Source organism: Oryctolagus cuniculus, chromosome 16 (assembly GCF_964237555.1).
Source record: "Oryctolagus cuniculus chromosome 16, mOryCun1.1, whole genome shotgun sequence".
Taxonomy (NCBI): Eukaryota; Metazoa; Chordata; class Mammalia; order Lagomorpha; family Leporidae; genus Oryctolagus; species Oryctolagus cuniculus.
In genome coordinates, this window is record NC_091447.1 from 2,691,360 (window position 1) to 2,703,145 (window position 11,786).

The 11,786-nt window shown below is 41.3% G+C and overlaps 1 pseudogene; it reads left to right on the top strand.

The window, feature by feature from the left end:
* Positions 1-11,144: 11,144 nt before the first annotated feature.
* On the top strand, positions 11,145-11,454 carry LOC138845786 (jupiter microtubule associated homolog 1 pseudogene; annotated as a pseudogene).
* The last annotated feature ends 332 nt before the right edge of the window (positions 11,455-11,786 follow it).

The following is an 11,786-nucleotide window of genomic DNA, read 5'->3' on the forward strand; positions in this document are numbered from 1 at the left end:
GTTCAACCATATTTGTAAGAAAATTGTGCTTTGATGCAGAAAACAAGAATGGGTGCACTAAACAGTCTATGAGTAAAATAATTGATGCTGGCAGAAGCTGAGATTAAGGATATCAGAGAAATACAGTTTCAAAGCCTTAAAGAAGTAAACAAACATCCAATTTTTTAAAATACTAAGTTTTGAGATTGTGGGACCTTTGAAATATTCATTTGTTGTGAGAGATTAATTAGATACATGAACAGATTGATATGTCTGCAAAAACTACAGACAGTTATGAATTTCCATGAACTGAGTTAGAGAAAGTTTACAGGATTGAATTTTTAATTTAATTGTGAGAAGTAAATGTAGGGGAAAAATAATCCAAATAAATGGCAGAATGGAGACAGGGGATTTAAGGAACGTAGCAATGAAGAACAAAAATGTGAACTGGAGAGCGCCCTTGGGAAAGAAGTGCTAGTGATTCTATTACCTGTAACAATGTGTCCCTTGTCCCCCATCAGTTCCCATATCAAAAGCAGGTTTAGAACTCATAGTTCTGGTCCCTTCATCATTTCCTAGAGACAATAGCCTTTTCTTTCATTTTTCAGAGAAATTTTCCATCCTTTTTGTTACTTTATGTATATATAAATAAACAGTTTTAATATATGCACCTCCATGAACTTGAATAATACTAAAAATCACCTTCATGTAAAATCTTTTTCATGTAAAATCTGATTTTTGAATGAGCACTTTGGGAACATGACCGAATCATCAGTGTTATTTTCTGTTAGGAAAGAAAATAACAATTGGCTTATGAATATGGTTGGATCCAAGAAAATAAATTAAAAGCACTTGAGTGCTCATTTAGGATTAATTTCTTGGCACTCAGAAGGAAGACTGTCCAACAAAAAAAAAATAGCAAACTTTGATAATTTAAAAAGACAATTTACTGCCTGCCAAATGATTATAATTGGTCTCAACACTGTTGGGAAAATATGCTAATGTTCAGAAATGTCATGGATGGTTTCATTAAAACATCTCCGTGGATCTGGCACTGTGGTATAGCAGGTAAAAGCCTCCACCTGCAGTGCTGGCATCCCATATGAGCACCTGTTTGGTTCCCAGCTGCTCCACTTCTGGTCCAGATCTCTGCTATGGCCTGGGAAAGCAGTAAAAGATGGCCCAAGTGTTTCAGCCCCTGCACTCATGTGCGAGACCCAGAAGAAGCTCCTGGCTTCAGAATGGCACAGCTCTGGCTACTGTGGCCATCTGGGAAGTGAACCAGCAGATGGAAGACCTCGCTCTCTTTTTCTCTCTCTGCCTCTGCCTCTCTGTAACTCTCCCTTCCCAATAAATAAATCTTTAAAAATATTTTTAAAAATTCCTATGTAAGGCATTTGTCACAGAGGTTAAGATGTCATTTGGGATGCCAAAATCCCTTACAAGCATATGTGAGTTCAAGTCCCAGATCCACTTCCAATCCCAGATTTCTGCTAATATACACTCTTGGAAGCAGCAAGTGATGACTAAAGTAGCTGGGCTCCTGTCACCCATGTAAGAAATCCAGATTGAGATTCAAGATTCTGGCTTTGGCTTGGACCAGTCTTTGCTGCTGTGTACATTTGGGAAGTGAATTAGCAGACAGAATAACTGTGTTTTCCTGACTGTCTCTTCCTTTCTCTGTCTCTCTGCCTTTCAAATAATAAATGCATTTTTTAAAAATCACAGAGTCACAACAAAATAATCTTGATGCTGAAGCCAGCTAAGTAAATGAATAAAGAATGTAAGTCCTCCTTAAAAATATTAATATATGAATATGCTTGTATTTAAAGTACAGTATTCATTAGACAAAATATTTCCAGAGGCTAAATTTGGTTCTCCTGAGCAGCTAATCAGCATATACTCCTTTCACTAACAATATAGTCAGAATAGCAGTTTGAACTGGGATTTTTTTTTTTTAATTTTTGACAGGCAGAGTGGACAGTGAGAGAGAGAGACAGAGAGAGAAAGGTCTTCCTTTGCCGTTGGTTCACCCTCCAATGGCCGCCGCTGCAGCCGGCGCACCGCGCTGATCCGATGGCAGGAGCCAGGATCCAGGTGCTTTTCCTGGTCTCCCATGGGGTGCAGGGCCCAAGCACCTGGGCCATCCTCCACTGCACTCCCTGGCCACAGCAGAGAGCTGGCCTGGAAGAGGGGCAACCGGGACAGAATCCGGCGCCCCGACCGGGACTAGAACCCGGTGTGCCGGCGCCGCAAGGTGGAGGATTAGCCTATTGAGCCACGGCGCTGGCTGGGATTTTTTTTGAAGATGTATTTGTTTGAAAGGCAGCTGCAGAGAGGAAGGGACAGAGAGAGAAAGAGATATTCCATCAACTGGTTCATTCCCCAAATGGCCACAGTGGCCAAGGCTGGGCCAGGCTAAAGCAAGAAGCCTGAAACCTCATCTAGGTTCCCCACGTGAGTGCAGCGACCCAAGGACCTGGGCCATCTAATGCTGCTTTCCCAGGCACCTTAGCAATGAACTTGATCAGAAGTGGAGCATTTGGGACTTGAACTGGTGCCGATATGAGATGCTGGCATTGCAGATGGCAGCTTAACCTGCTGCACCACAATGCTATCTCTGGAAACTGGGATTCTGTATGTTTATTTTACTATTCTGGCTTCAGTTATGCTGAGAAATCACTTTTGAATAAAGCTTTCTGTTAAAATTATGGTCTCCAGACATGTGATTTTACTTTATCTCTTTATTTTATTTTATTTTATTTTTTTATTTTTGACAGGCAGAGTGGACAGTGAGAGAGAGACAGAGAAAAAGGTCTTCCTTTTGCCATTGGTTCACCCTCCAATGGCCGCCATGGCAGGTGCACCGCGCTAATCTGATGGCAGGAGCCAGGTAGTTATCCTGGTCTCCCATGGGGTGCAGGGCCCAAGTTCTTGGGCCATCCTCCACTGCACTCCTGGGCCACAGCAGAGAGCTGGCCTGGAAGAGGGGCAACCGGGACAGAATCCGGTGCCCTGACGGGGACTAGAACCCGGTGTGCCGGCGCCACAAGGTGGAGGATTAGCCTATTGAGCTGCGGCTCAATAATAGTGACTTATATATTTATTAGTCTACACATAGTTTATCCATTTGGTTAATTAAGGAAAATAAAAAGAAACAAAAATAAAAGCTAAACTAGGAAGAGCTAGACAAGAAGAGAACAAAAGGCCAGGAAAGATACAGCACAGAGCGAATCAGCATAAAGAAAGCCAGAAGACTTGGAGGAGCTTAGAGCTAATGAAATAAACAAGGACAGAGAGAACAGGGGAAAAAGGATATGAAAGTGAGATGGAATAAGAGAGTAAGGAATACAGGATCCAACAGAAATCCAAGGACAGAAAGTATTGGAGATAGAAAGGAATAGGAAAATTATTGAAAACCAAGTTGTTTTTCCTTTTATTTCCAATGTAATTCTATTCCATGCAAAATTCTAGCCTCAATCTAAAAAGAAGAAAGAAGAAAGAAGAGAAGTCAAAATAAATAGCACTTTCTTTTTCATGGGCAGAGGCCAAGAACTCTGGAAAGATAGATTAGAGAAAACATGATATGACAGAAGACCCTCCGCCAACAGTTATGGGGTAGAAGAGTAGCTGCAACTTCCAGCTGTGTTATCCAAAATTGAATGAACTAAAAACAAAGATGTTGGGCTCCAATTCAGAGACATTGAATCGGAATTTCCAGCATATTTACAAAACAGCCCAGGTGATTCCCATCCCCAGAAAAGTCTAGGAAGTACTAGTATAGTGGTGAAAATGAAAGACTGGATTTAGAACTGCCTCAGTTTAGATTGTAGTTCTACTGTTCACTTGCTATTGACCAGGTGCAAGTTACTGAAACTTCTGCTTAACAGTGGATAAATTTATAAAATGGAATATAGTGATGATTAATTTAACCAATTTATGTAAAGCATATATATGTATGTAAAGCGGTTAGACACTGCATCTTACAACATTCAATACTAGTAGCTGTATAGCTATAAAAATCCTTACAATGGGAAGTTCATATAAAATATCTTATTTCTTAAATAATATATTTTAATTGATTAAAAGTAAAAATGAGAAAGTTAAATTATTATAACATTATTCAAAATATTAATGGCAAGTAGAATTAAAACATAAGTTTATTTGGTGCAAAAACATTGAAATTTACCCATAGTTTTTTCATTATACAGTTTTTTTTTTTGACAGGCAGAGTGGACAGTGAGAGAGAGAGAGACAGAGAGAAAGATCTTCCTTTGCCGTTGGTTCACCCTCCAATGGCCGCCACGGCTGGTGCGCTGTGGCAGGTGCACCACGCTGATCCGATGGCAGGAGCCAGGTGCTTCTCCTGGTCTCCCATGGGGTGCAGGGCCCAAGCACTTGGGCCATCCTCCACTGCACTCCCTGGCCACAGCAGAGAGCTGGCCTGGAAGAGGGGCAACTGGGACAGAATCCGGCACCCCGACCGGGACTAGAACCCGGTGTGCCGGCGCCGCAAGGTGGAGGATTAACCTAGTGAGCCGCGGCGCCAGCCTTCATTATACAGTTTTCTATGAACTTCTTAGGTATCCTTGAATCTCTTATACAGTATTTTATTATGGCAAAGAGATCAAGCCATACTCCCAAAATTTTTCCTCTTGGCCTCAGCATATTGAAGCCAACACAGTTCTATGAGAATCAAAATGTGAACAATTAAAATTAAAACAGTTTCCAAGATTTAAATCTTCATAGCAGAGATAAGGATTTCCTTGAAATGCAATTAAACTAGGACTTGGCTGTTGCTGATACATAGAGACTCACCAGTATCAGGTAACCCACCTTATTTCACATGTTGTTCTCTTTAGTAATTTCCCAATATCTTACCAGTAATTTCCAAAAACCATCTATTCCTTTTTCAGAATCCCGCATAGTCTTTTGCCTTTACCATTATGCAAAGATCAAGTCTTTTTTTTTTAAAGATTTATTTTATTTGAAAGACGAGAGTTACAGATAGAGGTAGAAACAGAGAGAAGTATTCTATCCACTAGTTCACTCCCCAGATGGCCGCAATGGCTGGAGCTGCACCCATCCGAAGGCAGGAGCCAGGAGTGTCTGGGTCTCCTACGTGAGTGCAGGGGCCCAAGGACTTGGGCCATCTTCTACTGCTTTCCCAGGCCATAGCAGAAAGCTGTATTGGAAGAGGAGCAGCCGGGACTACAACTGGCACCCTAATGGGAGACCTGACTTCCTGCCTTTGACCAAAACCAGCCTTGCTTTTTATAGGCACTTGGAGAGCAACAGCAGCTGGAAGATCTTTCTCCAAATGTCGGTCAGTCTGCCTTTCAAATATAATGATTAAAAAAAAAACAGAGATATAAAATAGGAAGGCTGATAGAGATGTCGGTAATACATCAATAATCATGCATAAGTACAATTTAGTTTACTTAATTCAGGATAATGATTAATCAGATGAACAGCAAATAAAAGGGACATTTAAATCAAATAATGACAAGTAGACACAAATATTTTTTTTTAAAGATTTATTGGTGGGGCCAGCGCTGTGGTGTAGCGGATTAATGCCCTGGCCTGAAGTGCCAGCATCCCATATGGGCACCAGTTCTAGTCCGGGCTGCTCCTCTTCCTATACAGCTCTCTACTATGGCCTGAGAAAGCAGTAGAAGATGGCCCAAGTCCTTAGGCCCCTGCACCTGCGTGGGAGACCCAGAAGAAACTTCTGGCTCCTGGCTTCGGATCGGCACAGCTCCGGCTGTTGCAGCCAATTGGGGAGTGAACCATCCAATGCAAGACCTCTTTCTCCTCTCTCTCTCGCTCTCGCTCTCTCTCTCTCCCTCCTCTCTGTGTAACTGACTTTCAAATCAACAAATGAATCTTTTTTTAAGATTCTTAAAAAGAATTCTTTTTTAATCTTTAAAAAGATTCTTTTTTAAGAATCTTAAAAAAAGATTCATTTGTTTATTTGAAAGGCATAAGAAGAGACAGAGTATGGCTAAGTCCTGGGAAACCACAGAGTGCTTCTTCACACTTTCCAAGCTCCTCAGTTACCAATAGCAGATCATAACAGGGAGCTGTGCTGACAGGAAAATGTGCAGTTCATTAAGCAGTATGAATGAGTTCTGAGCACACAGGGACTAACACCAGGGAGTCCTGCAGCTGTGAAGAGAAGGATGGGCTGCACAAACACATGTGACCATTCCTCTCCATCCAGTTAACCCAGAGGAGAGCTACCACACTCTTAGATACTTTCCCCACCCTGGAATAATGAACAGAGCACCCTGGCCACACCCAACATACATCTATTGTTATTCACTGAAAACATAAACTTCCCTCTAAGCCACAAAGACATAGACCAAAGATAAAAGCCACCAGATAAAAAAAAATTTATACAAATGTGGGGAGCAAACCGGACTGGACTGAGTTACTGGAATTAAGACTTATTCTATGCATCTGCTCTCCCACAATATGGCGCTGGGAGAGAAGTAAACAGCTTCCGCACAGCTGCCTCCAGTTCAACCAATAAACTGTAGGACTTGCTACTGATTGGAGGAGAGCAGCGTACTCGGCGTGTGGGCAGCCGAGTTGGGATTGGCAGAGGAGGACTATAAAGGAGGAGAGAGACGGCATGCACGGAGGAACATCTAAGGGGAACATCTGAGGGAACACCTGTGCAGCCCCCGAGAAAGCCGGCCGGCGGTGTGCCGCTCCCCTGCGGAAGTGGGGAATGTGGCCAGGGGGAACTGCCCTTCCACGGAGGTGGAAGGGATAGTAGCCAACCCGGGAAGAACCAGCAGCAAACCCGGGGAGGGCCGAGCAGACGAAAGAACAGCGCAGGGTCCTGTGTTGCTCCTCCACGAAGAGGGGGAGCGACATACAAATATCTAAAAACAAAGGAAAATATTTAAGAAATAAGAATAAGGAAGACACTATGAGCCCACCAAAGGAATACTACATGATTTCAATATCAGAAGGTGAAGATGAAGAGATAAAGAAATGCCAGAAAAAGAATTCAGAAAATTAATCATCAAATTACTTAGAATCAAATTCACAAACTAAAGAAAACTATATATGAGATGACTGAAAAATTTTCCCATTAATTGAGATCTTAAAAAGAAATCAAAATGAAATACTAAAAATAAAGAGTTCAATAGATCAAATAAGAATGCAATGGATAATCTTAACAGAGTTGTGAAGCATAAAAAAAGAATATGAGAGCTAGAAGACAAGCGTCTAGAAATTTTATAGTTAGACCAAAAATAAAAAGAAATTAGAAAACTAAACTAAAAAACACTGTTGGTTGGAGATCTACAAGATACTATCAAATGACCCAACATACAGGTCTTTTTTTTTTTTTTTAAACATGTAGAGTTAGTGACAGAGAGAGACAGAAAAGTCTCCCTTCTGTTGCTTCACCTCCCAAATGGCTGCTACGTCTGGTGCACTGCACCGATCCGAAGCCAGGAGCCATGTGCTTCCTCCTGGTCTCCCACGTGGGTGCAGGGCCCAAGCATTTGGGCCATCCTCCACTGCCTTCCTGGGCCACAGCAGAGAGCCGGACTGGAAGAGGAGCAACTGGGACTAGAACCCGGGGTGCCAGCACCACAGGCAGAGGATTAACCAAGTGAGCCACAGAGCCGCCCATGGTCTTAGGGAGTCCCTGAAGGCATGGAAAGAGAAAAAGGATTAGGGGCCAGCACTGTGGCTCACTTGGTTAATCCTCTGCCTGCAGCACCAGCATCCCATATAAGCTCTGGGTTCTAGTCCCAGTTGTTCCTCTTCCAGTCCAGCTCTCTGCTGTGGCCCGGGAGGGTAGTGGAGGATGGCCCACGTGCTTGGGTCCCTGCACCTGCATGGGAGACCAGGAGGAAGCACCTGGCTCCTGGCTTTGGATCAGCGCAGCACTGGCCATAGAGGCCACTTCAGGGGTGAACCAACGGAAGGAAGACCTTTCTCTCTCTCTCACTGTCTATACCTCTGTCAAATAAAAAAAGAGAGAGAGACAGAAAGAGAGAGGATTAGTAGGCCTTTTCAATGAGGTAATAACAGAAAACTTCCCTAATTTGGAGAACGAAAGGGACCTCCAAGTACAGGAATCACATAGAGCTCCCAATAGACATGACCAGAAAAGATCTTTACCATGACACATTGTAGTAAAACTCTCCACAGCAAAACAAAGAAAAGATTCTAAAATGTACATGAAAGAAATGCCAGATTACTTTCAGAGGAACCCCAATTAGACTCACAGCAGGCTTCTCATCAGAAACTCTACAGGCTAGGAGAGAATGGTGAGATATATTACAAGTCTTAAGAGAAAAAAAAACCTGTAAATCCAGAATACTATACCCTGAAAAGCTCTCATTTATGAATGAAGGTGAAATAAAGTCCTTCCATTAAACAGAAATTGAAAGAATTCATCACCACCTGTCTATCCTTACTAAAGGTATTCAAGGATATGCTACACACAGAAACACAGAAACAGGATCAACACTACAAAAGAAGTGAAGTCAGAAATTCTCCCAATAAAAGTACAAAGGAAATCCAAAGTAAAAAATAGGAATATTAAGGAAAAATGCAGGGCAATGTTGTTACTTAACAATAGTCACCTTGAATGTAAATGGCTTCAACTCACCAGTTAAAAGAAACAGACTGGTTGAATGGATTAAAAAATCCATCTATTTGCTGCCTATAATATACACATCTCACCAAGAAAGATCCTTGTAGACTGAAAGTGAAAGGATGGAAAAAGATATTCCATGAAAAAAAAGCAAAAAAAGAGCTGGTGTAATCATACTATCAGAAAAAATAGACTTTAACATAAAAACAGTTAAAAGAGACAAAGAAGGGCACTATATAATGATTAAGGGATTAATTCAACAGGAAGAAGTGACTATCATAAACATATATGTACCTAATTACAGGGAATCTTGTTATTTAAAAGAAATGTTAAGGGATCTAAAGGGATACATAGACTTAAATACAATAGTAATGGGGACTTCAATACCCCACTTTCAGCAATGGATAGATCAGCTAGACAGAAAACCAATAAGGAAATAACAGAGCTAATTGACACCATAGACCAAATAGATCTAGTAGATATCTACAGAGCCTTCCACCCCACAGCCACAGAGTACACATGTTTCTCCCCAGTGCACAGAACTTTCTATAGGATTGACTATATGCTAAACCATAAAGGAAGCCTCAGCAAATTCAAAAAAATCAAAATCATACCATGCATCTTATATTGAATGGAATGAAGCTGGAAATCAAATCAGTAGTCTCAAGAACGTATGCAAACACATGGAGATTGAATAACATGTTCCTGAATGAACAATGGGTCACTGAGTAATTTAAAAGAGAAATCAAAAATTTTCTGAAAACAAATGAAGATGTCAGTACAACATGTCAAATCTTATTAGATACAGCAAAAGCAGAAGTAAGAAGAAAGTTTATAGCATAGCAATTGATGCCTACATCAAGAATTTAGAAAGGCACCATAAAAATGAGCTATAAATGCATCTTTAGGACATAGAAAAACAACAGCAAACTGAACCCAAAACTAGTAAGACAAAAAGAAATAATTAAAATTAGAGAGGAAATAAACAAAACCTAAACAAAAAATATAAAAGATCAGCAAAATGAAGAGCTGGTTCTTTGAAAACATAAACAAAATTGACACATTATTGGACAACTAACCAAAAAAGGAGGGAGAAGACCCACATTAATGAAATTAGAGATGAAAAAGAAAATGGAACAACAGGCATCACAGAAATAGGAAGAATTACCAGAAATTACTACAAAGAGCTATACAACAACAAACCTGGAAACCTAGAGTTTAGATAGATTCCTGAACACATAACCTACCTAAATTGATCCATGAAGACACAGAAAACCTAAACAGACCCATAACTGCATCAGAAAATGAATCAGTAATAAAGATAATCCAAAAAAAAAAAAAGCCCCAGACCAGACGGCTTCAGCATGAATTCTATCAGACATTCAAAGAACCAATTCCAATCCTTCTCAAACTAGTCAAAACAATTGAAAGCGAGGGACTCCTCCCAAATTCTTTCTATGAAACCAGCATCACCTTAATTCCTAAACCTGAAAAAGATACAATAGAGAAAGAAAACTACAGACCAGTTTCCCTGATGAACATAGATGTAAAAATCCTCAACAAAATAACAAGCCAGTCGAATCCGACAACACATCAGAAAGATCATTCATCTGGACCAAGTAAGATTTATCCCTTGTGTGCAGGGATGGCTCAAGATTCGCAAACCAATCAATGTGATAAATCACACTAACAAACTAAACAAAAACCATATGATTATCTCAATACATACAGGAAAAGCATTTGATAAAAAAAAAACACCCTTTCATGATGAAAATTCTAAGCAAATTGGCTATGGAAGAAATATTCCTCAACACAATCAAGGCACTTTATGACAAATCCATTCCAGCATCCCACTGAGTGGGGAAATGTTGGAATCATTCCCACTGAGATCTGGAATCAGACAAGAATGCCCACTCTCACTATTGCTATTCAATGTAGTTCTGGAAGTTTTAGCCAGAGCCATTAGGCAAGAAAAAGAATTAAGGGATACAAATTGGGAAGGAGAAAGTCAAACTACCCCTATTCACAGATGATATGATCCTTTATATAGGGGGTTCAAAAGACTCCACCAAGAGACTATTGGAACTCATAAAAGAATATTGTAAAGTAGCAGGATATAAAATAAATACACAAAAATCAACAGTCTTTGTATACATAGACAATGCCACGTACAAAAAATATCAAGGATCTGAAAGGTCTCTATGATGAGAATTATAAAACATTAAAGAAAGAAAAGGAAGAAGATACAGAAAAATGGAAAAATCTTCCATGTTCATGGATTGGGAGGATCAATATCATCACAATGTCCATACTGGCAGAGGATCTCAGAGCGATGGCCAGCTGTGGAGTCTGGGGTGTCCCTGTGCCCCTTGGGTCTGACCCGTTCAGCATTCTGCTCCCATGCCAGATTACCTCACTCCTCAGTGCTTTGACTACCACCACCACAGCAAGAATAGCTCCCAGGTTGTACAGCCTCCAGGCGGTGGATCCAGCTTTTTACTTTGATGAAGTAACAGAACAACCTGTGAGGAAGAACAAAATGGCCTCCACCATCTTTGGGACACTTGAAAAAAAAATCCCTTTCCTGGGCCAAGTGTGCAGGTACCAAGTCTGATGGTGGCAGGGAAGATTCAAAGTCATCAGGGCTATAGGGAAGGAACTCCTTGGAAGCCAGCTTGGGAGACTTCTTTGATCTGAAGGGAGAAGGTGCTATTCATGAAAATGTGGACACGGACTTGCAAGCCAGCCTGGGGCAGAGGGAAGAGAAGTCTGTACCTGCTGTGCCTGTGGCCCTTGCCCCATTCAGGAGAAACCACACTGGTGGCAAGTCCAGCCTTGTCATGGGTTAACTCCACCCATGCTCAGCTCTGTTATTTTGTTTTCTCCATGCTTGTGAACTGCACAACTTGACCCTAACTGTATATCTTTTGGATTTGTTTCATTAAAAAAGCAGCACTATATGTAACACAGTCTTTTCTTTCTTCTTTTTTTTTTTTTTTTTTTTGACAGGCAGAGTGGACAGTGAGAGAGAGAGACAGAGAGAGAAAGGTCTTCCTTTGCCGCTGGTTCACCCTCCAATGGCTGCCGCTGCAGCCGGCGCACCGCGCTGATCCTGGCAGGAGCCAGGAGCCAGGTGCTTTTCCTGGTCTCCCATGGGGTGCAGGGCCCAAGCACCTGGGCC